The sequence below is a fragment of the Coptis chinensis genome, chromosome 6 (assembly GCF_015680905.1).
Source record: "Coptis chinensis isolate HL-2020 chromosome 6, ASM1568090v1, whole genome shotgun sequence".
Taxonomy (NCBI): domain Eukaryota; kingdom Viridiplantae; phylum Streptophyta; class Magnoliopsida; order Ranunculales; family Ranunculaceae; genus Coptis; species Coptis chinensis.
The window spans coordinates 64,537,047-64,546,182 of NC_141461.1; the positions used below are offsets into that span (position 1 = coordinate 64,537,047).

General features: G+C 34.1%; 1 long non-coding RNA gene across 6 annotated transcripts; it reads right to left on the reverse strand.

The window, feature by feature from the left end:
* Positions 1 to 575: 575 nt before the first annotated feature.
* Positions 576 to 7,148, reverse strand: LOC147493945 (uncharacterized). Of its 6 annotated transcripts, XR_015199149.1 has the most exons (10): positions 6,905 to 7,148; positions 6,191 to 6,234; positions 5,833 to 5,979; positions 4,688 to 4,751; positions 4,474 to 4,588; positions 4,334 to 4,389; positions 3,092 to 4,161; positions 2,887 to 2,967; positions 1,308 to 1,375; positions 576 to 824 (listed from the first exon to the last, which is right to left on the reverse strand). It is a non-coding gene; the product is annotated as an uncharacterized LOC147493945 (long non-coding RNA). The 6 variants fall into 6 exon arrangements; XR_015199152.1 differs by lacking the exon at positions 4,688 to 4,751 and having other exon boundaries at positions 1,308 to 1,393; positions 6,905 to 7,147; XR_015199150.1 differs by lacking the exon at positions 4,688 to 4,751 and having other exon boundaries at positions 1,308 to 1,390; positions 6,905 to 7,146.
* Positions 7,149 to 9,136: the final 1,988 nt, after the last annotated feature.

Here is a 9,136-nt window from a genome sequence, read left to right on the forward strand (position 1 = left end):
AGCTCAAATACAAACATTGATTTGCCTGAATCTAGTAAGTTGAGGATTCTCTAACATCATAATTAAACATTTGAGTCTAGAAAATAGAGAGATCGGGGTAGTATACAAATGATAACATAATCAAGTTATATGCAGCAATTTAAAAGCAGCAAAGGGAATTGAAAATTGAAAGCTAACAGCAATTTCACCCATAGTCCACCAAATGAAGAGATTGGGGTAGTATAATTAAATGAAGAGTAATTTGTCTCTTCATTTACATATGTTTCAAAGCATATCAAATAATTTACATATGTGATATATCACTGTTCAACAAGGATTTGCGAAATTACCATGGAAAATTTGCGAAAGCAAGTTACACATATGATACCCAATTATTATTTTAAGTTATGCAATCCGGCAGTATCATATGAATGCACGTCCCTTAGGCCAACATTGCACTGCAGATCGTTTAAAGTATACATTGTAGCATAATTGGCTAGTGTTGTTGTAAGCGGGGCATTTGTGATTGACGATATATGAAGTATATTAAGTGATCTAGAATTTCAAATGTCTCCATAGAAATTAACCCAGTAATATAATTTAGAATAGTTACTGTATTAATAAATGCAATAGTCTAATAACACAATGTAAACTGAAAGTTATAAAATTAAATGTTCAAGATTATTTTCTCCGGCATTACAATGGCGTACATGAAAAAGGGAATGAAGTATTAAAATTAGATCAGTTGCATCTTTTTCATTGAGTGATCCGGCATCGAGATTCGAGTGTGTGGAACTCAAAATTAAGGTTGCTTCAGTTCATCTACTCTCAATCGACATGCGGGCCTGCAATAGGAAAGTATATGTAAATGTTAGACATCAGATTATAGTTAATAAGTAAATTCCTGAAGTGTGTATAATGCTGCTAAAACTTTACAGCTTCAACAGTTCAGCCTAAGTTCAAAGTAGTAGCGAAAAACCAGTTCAACCTGATTACTAACCCATCAAATGCATGAGAGGTGAACAAAAGATTTACAATTCATGTCTAGTTAATTCCGAATTTTAATATTCAGTATGCTCAGATCTGCAATAGCATTGAACTTGTAGTTGATTGGCTAGCCATTTTCTCTAGCATGGGCACGTCAGGTAACCCATTTTTTATAAAGCCCAAAGCAAACATTGAGTCCGAAAATGTTATGTTGCAACATCTGATGGCCTAAGACTTCCAAGAATCATTTTCCTAGGGACGCTTGGATCATAAGTTTTGGCCTTGACATGAGCTTTTATCAAGATATTAAACAAAAAGGTATGAGTACTCAAAAGGTATACCTGGGATATCTTGCTCCCTACAACTCAATAAAAATAAACATTCTTCACATTCTCCATATCACCCCTACCTGCAAACAGTTCAACTACTAAGAAAGCAGTTACTAAACATTATGTAAATCTTTTAACAATGGTTGTTGTTGTCAGATCAATCCCAACTGCGGCCTCCAATGTCATCAAGAGCATAAAATTAAATTGAGAATAAATATTAAGAACATATTCATGAAGAACCCCAAGTAAGAAACCTGCAAATATTTAACTATGGGAAACGGTCCTCATTTCTCTTAAAACCTATTGATTAAAACAACGATGAGGTCTTGTATAACAATAAGAAAATGGAAAAGAAACTAATAAGAAAACAAAGTGTAAATTATACGGTTTGATTTTGTTAACCAACGTAATAAGGTTCAAGTTTGAGTTGAAGCAGCCTAACACCAACCAGTGTAAATAGATAGTTAAGTTCAACTACAAACCATGGTACATATTTAAAAAACCCACAATCATGTCTCTGCGAAGGATGACTTTGTTCTAACAACTTGGACCATTTCTAACAGACCAAGACCTGCACCGACCATCAAGCAATAGCAATGTACCTCGATTCCACCCGAACCTAACATAAGTAAACTCAACACCGGTGGTGCAACTTTCAGCAATCCATGTCCAACAGGTATCAAATTTCCTTTCCCAAATACATATTTCATCCTCAAATGTCCACGAAAATTTATGTCCACATGCCATTAAATCTCGGTTGTGACAATCCATCCATTAGCCACATCAGACCATCAACTGCATGACGCAGAAGGCCACTCCATGGACCATGTTGATTTAACCTCTAATAGCTTACCTCTAAGTTAAAGAGAAAATACAAACTCATCCATATTACTGAACTCAAAGGAACGAACTGTTTACAGATCACAACTCTGAGGGTATTGGTAGCATGAGAATCACATTGTTATTTCCACTATTGTGATTGAAAACCCCTACTACTACAACTTTATCTAATTCACAGTTTATATATATCTAACAAAGAATTTATTTTTTCGTTGCACACACAATTAGTATATATACATAAAGAATGTGCCAATGATTTGTGATTGAATAGCCTGAGTCTTTTCTAATGGATGCATCATGGATTTGTGACCCTAAATGCCAGGAGCTGAGACAAATTTCACATTGCACATTGATATGCTCAATAACATAGCAAATACCAAGTGTTATATATCCTCTGATATTGGCAAGGCAAGAAATGGCTTTTAGGTAAATAGTTTTAGTGAGTTTATAACCTCCTTGAGCTCAAACCACCATCGTCAATCAAAATTTTCGATTACCAATATTCAAGTACACTGTTATAGCAAAAATCATGCTCCAAATATATTTTCCCAGGCAAATCCCCCATAAACTTTTCAAGGTGACTATGACAATGGTATCGTTATTTCAAAGTCACTACAATGTCACCTCAAGACACTGGTTTCTCAAGATTATATATTTGATTTTTTAAATGAGATTCGTGCTCATGTAACCGGTTCAATTCATAACAAACAGATAATTAATCACAAAGCTAGAAGATATAGGAAGTACTTGCCTCAGTAACAACGATTTCTTGAGTTTAAGGTCTAACCATCCTATTGAAAGCAAGGTACCACCATGGCACATCGCTAAAAATCTACACAAAAGCAAACACAATTAACACCAAGAGGTTATCAATCAAAAGATTAAAAAAATCCAAAAACCACCATATCGAAATCAAATAAGCAAATGACATGAAGCAAAATCAGTTCAGGGCTAACTTGAAAAAGGTATTGAGCGATTTTGAGGGCCCTCCAGAGTTAACTTGATCTTGGTCCTAATAGTCAAGAAGGGACTAATCATCCTATTTGATGCAAGATACCACCATGGAACATTGATGAAGGCTTACAAACAAACATCGTTAGATAGTTATTTCAACTAAATTAAGTCCATGTTTGATAAAAGAAGAAGAAAAAGGTTGTTAGGCATCAACAATTAACACGCCTGTTGCATAGTTTTGGTTTTGAAGTTAAAGACAATCGAATCGCTAAGGAGTGCAATTTTTGATTGCTAAGGATTTTCAATTTTCACATCAACAACCAGCCAACCCTTCTCATTTTCTTGGCCCAACCTTAATTTTTCTCTTTCCATCAACCCGCTGTTCACATGAAAATTGAACCAGCCAACCCAAAATCTATAAAAAGAAAAACACCTTCATTTTCTTGGATCCCAACCTAGCTTGACAATGATTTTCTCTTTCCATCAATATTCAATAATAAGTAATAATCGATTTTCTTACTTCTAGACTAAAGCAAGCATGACAGTGATATTAATTGTCATTTGGGGCTTCTTAAATCCCCAAAATATGCGCTTAATGTACTTGTCAATTACCGAAGATGCTTAAATGAAACTGGTTGCGCAAAAGTTCTAGTAACCATTAGACATAACCCGAAAACTATCATTGCATATAAAATTTATTAGAGGGGAAAAAATTCATATCGCACACTAAATATTTTCCAATCTTGGTGGCTGGGGGAGCATACAATTTTCAGATCGTATGTTTAATATGATATTGAGTTATTCTACTTAGAGACTTACTAATCAAATAACCGGTGAGTAGAAAAGATGACTTACTGCATATAATGCTTCCATTTTATAGTTGTTGCGAAGAATATCGAGAACTATTATGTAGGATTCCAGTTTTAACTTCAGCTTACTCTGTGGGAAGGTGAATAACTTCCTCTAACGAAGTAACGGTACTGAAAATACATTACCTTCTGAAAACCCACCCCTCTTTGAGATTGCAAGATCAACAACTGAATAAAATCCAAAACTACTAACAGAGCAATATCTGCACAATGGATGAACTTGTCATAGTTATAACCAAAAAGAAAGAATATGGTCATGCCTGAGAGAATCAATCTGAGACCTATATAGAGCTCCTTTTATAAATCACCTTTGTTTGAGCAAAATGAAATAAAATAAGAGAAGATGATAATTATGATGTAACTAAGAGCACACACCTGAGGAAGTAAATTGGAATTCCACCACGAATAGCCTTTGGGGACCTGAAATTAGCCTAGACATAGCAATATAGCATTCACTAAAAATTTCAAAAGTAAAGACAAATTAGAAAACAGCAAGAGCAATTAGACGTACTAACCAGTGACAACCAAGGTGCATAACAATATGAAACTTCCCAAAAGTTTGTTGATTGCTAAACTGGCCTCTGGCCTTGACCTAGATACAACGTAATGTTCGTCCCATTTATCTAATTTCTGCAAGTAAAAAAAAAAGACTAATGAAGATCGTATTAGAACAAATCTACAATCTACATAATACTACAATCATAGAAGGGTCTAAAGTAAAAAGCTCACTGTCAAACAACCATGATCAGATATTCGCGTCCTCCAATCAATGTCAACTGAACATGGAAATTGACTAAAAAAAATACGATAACTACAAAGCAAATCTTCCTCAACGAAAAAAAATAGAAGATACAATCTCTCGCATTAAAAGAATTCGAAATAGCTAAATAGTCACTTAAAAAAAATACTTGCTACAGACAGTGCTGGAATTGAGAGTGAGAAGAGTGTCTTGATTCAAATTGTCAACAACTTTAGAACTTTGAATAATGGTATTGCAAGCAACTTGAATGAACCAAAAGCCCTGTTAATAACTCTGAAGATAGATTCAAGTCCTCAAATTTCTTCGCAAATGAATACTACGTATTTCCCGAGGTAATTTGTACACTATTCATTAAGAAACTAAAAACTTGATCATTGCAATTAGCTAATTAAACTTAACACTGGAAACAATAAAAGGAAAAAAAAAAAAGATGAAGGGAATTACTACTTCAACATTCATAAATTCTGGGTTGTTTTTTCTATCTTGAATTGGATTGTTAAGGGATAAAAATTTAGCATATTAGTTACTGATGAGACCGGCTCTTTTGATTCATGTTTGTCTCCTTCATCACCATTAATGATTCTACATTCACTACTATTAGCATAGAATAAACGTTAAAACAAAATATCTTACCTTTTGAAATAGAGAGATTTTTGTTTCTTTACTTCTAATAACAATCGGTAGTAGAGAGAATTAGGGATCTCTTATTCTTTTTCTTTTTTTTTTCTTTTTTTTTGGCTTGTACTTTTGGGAGAGACAAATGAGGGGAGAGTTAAGAGAGAGAAAGGATATTGGGAGTCAGGTAACAGCCACATCCAAGAAATGATAATTTCTCCTCAAGCTTGGGAGATGAAGTGCTCCACCCCCATTAAGCTACACGTAGACAAAACCCCAAGAATCGTAGAGTATCCTTCCTTTGTATGTGGACACAACCAAAACACTCAATCGTAGAGTATCCTTCCTTTGTATGTGGACACAATCAAATGTTTTTCTCTTCCTTTATTTTTCCGGTTGAAATCTTTCAATGATTTGTTACAGGTAATTCCGACCAATCCTGACACTTAGATGGCATAAAAAACGAAGAGTAAACTTGAAGAGAAAAAAATAGACAAACCTGAGCAATGTGCATTTGAACCTATCGTGGCAGTAGGTTCAACTTCCTCAAGCAGTTTTCATATCCTTCGTTAATACATTCTTCACCAATACTCACCACATTTTGCTAGATATGAACCTTTAGCTTAACCTTCTTTAGTATTGGGACCTATTTTTTAAGAAGACATTGAGGTTAAAATAGACATACATAACGGGCAGTGGTATATCCAATTATTCCCCATATCCTAATTCAAATATCCTATCTTGCAGCAAGAACTATGAATACATTATTGATTTACAAAGAGAAGCCCACATAGACAATCCAAAAAGTAAAAACAAAAAAATGTTTCAAGTAGTAATATACAGATGCAGTTCACAACCTGAAAGTGCCCAAAATGTATCCACCAATCCACCATACCAACACCTATCACCAAACTTTGCCAAGTTAGTGAAATTTGAAGGCTCCATATCAGCGACAACTTTGCAACTCACTCACCAAACAAATTGAAGACAAACAAATGTTATATTATATTAGAGTATACATATCTTACTATGGTGGGTGTAAGTTGTCAATTTTTCGATTGTGTGTTCATCAGTTCAACTTCAACAGAATTGTGTATTAGTTGAAGAAATAACCAACTATCAGTTTGCACCACGATTTTCTGAATGAGTCTCAATGCATTATATTTCTTTAAACCAACACACTTGATTCTATAAAAGTTATGTTTCATTCTGACTCAATTGTATTCATAGACTTGAAAAAATAGTAATTTGGCCGCGTGTAATTTAGAGCTTAGTGCTTTATACCAATCACAAGGACATACTATTCACTGTGCTCATTATATTAGAACAACTTATTGACCCGGAAAAACAGACCAAAACAAAGGCATAAGCTAGAAGCACTGGGATTGCAGGGGACCATTTCTCTTGTTTAAGGAATGGATTGTATATCACATGCTCAATCAATGGTTTAAATCCCAAAGGCCGAAATCAGGAGGTAATATATAGAGACACAGTTTATTGAAACATTATAAGTAAATATGACAATGCAAAAATAGTGAAGTATTCAGAGCTTTGGGGAAGAAGAAACTCACTTCATGAGCATGTCATATTACTCAAGATCCATAGAAGAAATCAACCCATCAACATCTTTAATCTCATTATCGCCAGTTGCACCAGTATGACAATCTATTTCAGAACAAAACACAAACCTCAATTTCGTTTACGACACCCCTCAATTTTATTTCAGGCATTAACCGTGTCCTTAAGCCAATTTTATACCTTAAGCCAATTTTATACCTTAAAACACAAATCAACGTTGTAATAAGACTTAGGGGGGTGTTTGTTTTTCCTACTTATAAGTGCCAAACACTTATAAGTGCTACTTATAAGTAGGTCCTAAAATATATTTGTTTTTTACTACTTATAAGTGGTAGGGGTGTTTGTTTTTTCAAGCACTTATAAGTGGCAACATTACAATTTTACCCATATTTTAAAGACACATGTACTCTATTGTCGAAATTAATGATGATCATATAAGAAATCAATTTAATGGAAGTAGAAATAAATTCATATAGACCATGCATTAAACAATCCACAATAGACATATTGTTTATTATGATAATCATGAAGTGTTATTGGAAAGACATTAACTTCTTCTCATTTGCATCAACTCATTTGCTATTTGGTTAGTTATGTAATTTTATATGCGTCCATGGGTAGTTATGTAATTTTATGTCTAATCCCAACTTATAAGTTGGCGTAAGTAGGATTTTCTCACTTACAACTTTCAGCCCTACTTATAAGTTTTTTTGACTGTTGGCTACTTATAAGTGGGAAAAAACAAATGGGTAAAAACAAGTGGTCCACCACTTACAAGTGCTTATAAGTGATCTAGCACTTATAAGTAGGAAAAACAAACACCCCCTTAGGTGTATTTTCCAGACTTGGATCACACAAATGCAATTTTATACCTGATTAATCAGTTGTTTATTCATACCTTGAAGCCAATTTTATTTCAAATATATAGAGTACTGTGGGGTTTTTTTTTTTTTTTTTTTTTTTTTTTTTTTGATTTCCCACATCCAATATCTCATTTCCCGGTTATCTCCTCAAAATAGTTATAACTAATCCAATAGAAGTAGAAATAGTCAATACCAATTAAACAAACCACAATATCAAAACTCAATACAACCTAATTAAGAATTCATACGCAAAACCATACCCAACAAAAAAAATAAAAAATAAAAAAAACCAAAACCCACACACTATATAAAAACTCAATACAAACTTAATATTTTACCTGGGTTGAGAACTTTTTGATCCCCAGCAGAAGAAAATGAGAGCATGGTGAGTAAATTCATTAAACACATAATCCAATAGAAAAAGCGTTCAAAGCTTACGAAGCTTTCTCTTCAATTTGTGAAGAGGAACTTTCACAGTCCAACAAAAGTAATGCCATAAATACTGAAAATCTTAGCGAGATTTCTCTCCACCTATATGGAAAACCACAAGGCACTAACTACTAAGTAGCTACACCCAAAATTACAAAACCAATCACTACTCCCTCATGCAGTGGGTTTTCTATAAGCTGGTGTATAATATCACCGAATATCAGCACTATTTTCGATATATGCCCAAAAACCAAACTTTGCATAGCCGTTAATATCGTTGATATATAGCCAAACAAAACACAATGTAAATTGGCATAATTGTCAGAATCATGGTCGCAGGCATGTCATCAGTTATTTCATGGGCACGTCGATATATCATGTGATGAACTAATAAGTTATATCGATCATAGAAGAAAAAATTGTATCGTAAAAGGCATAGACTTGGCCAAATACATACCTTTTTGAGGGACAGGTAACAGCCACATCCAAGAAACTGGTTTTGAGTAGTGGGGTTGTAAGAAGTATATTCCCAAAAAAGATTACCAATTAAAAGTTTCAAACCCATTATGTGCGCAGCATGATGTATGTATAAGCCATGTGACCAAACTTCAAAGACCAAAAATAAGAATACAATACATGAATATTAATGCTAGACGTACATGTAGCATACAACAGGTCAGAGCACACCGACATGTTCCAATTTCTTTGCACAAGCGAAATGGATGGGTATATGCATTTGGTGTATATTTATTGTGGAGATTGCCAATGGGCACAGACTATTTCCATTACTGAATATGACAGGAAGCAAAGTCTGTTTACACACCTGTCTGACCATGCAAAGCATGTTGCTTTCGTTCGCTGAAAAATGGCAGGAATAATTGGCTCTACAGTAACACGATGCACCTGTTCAATATGAAAAGCAATCAAATCTCA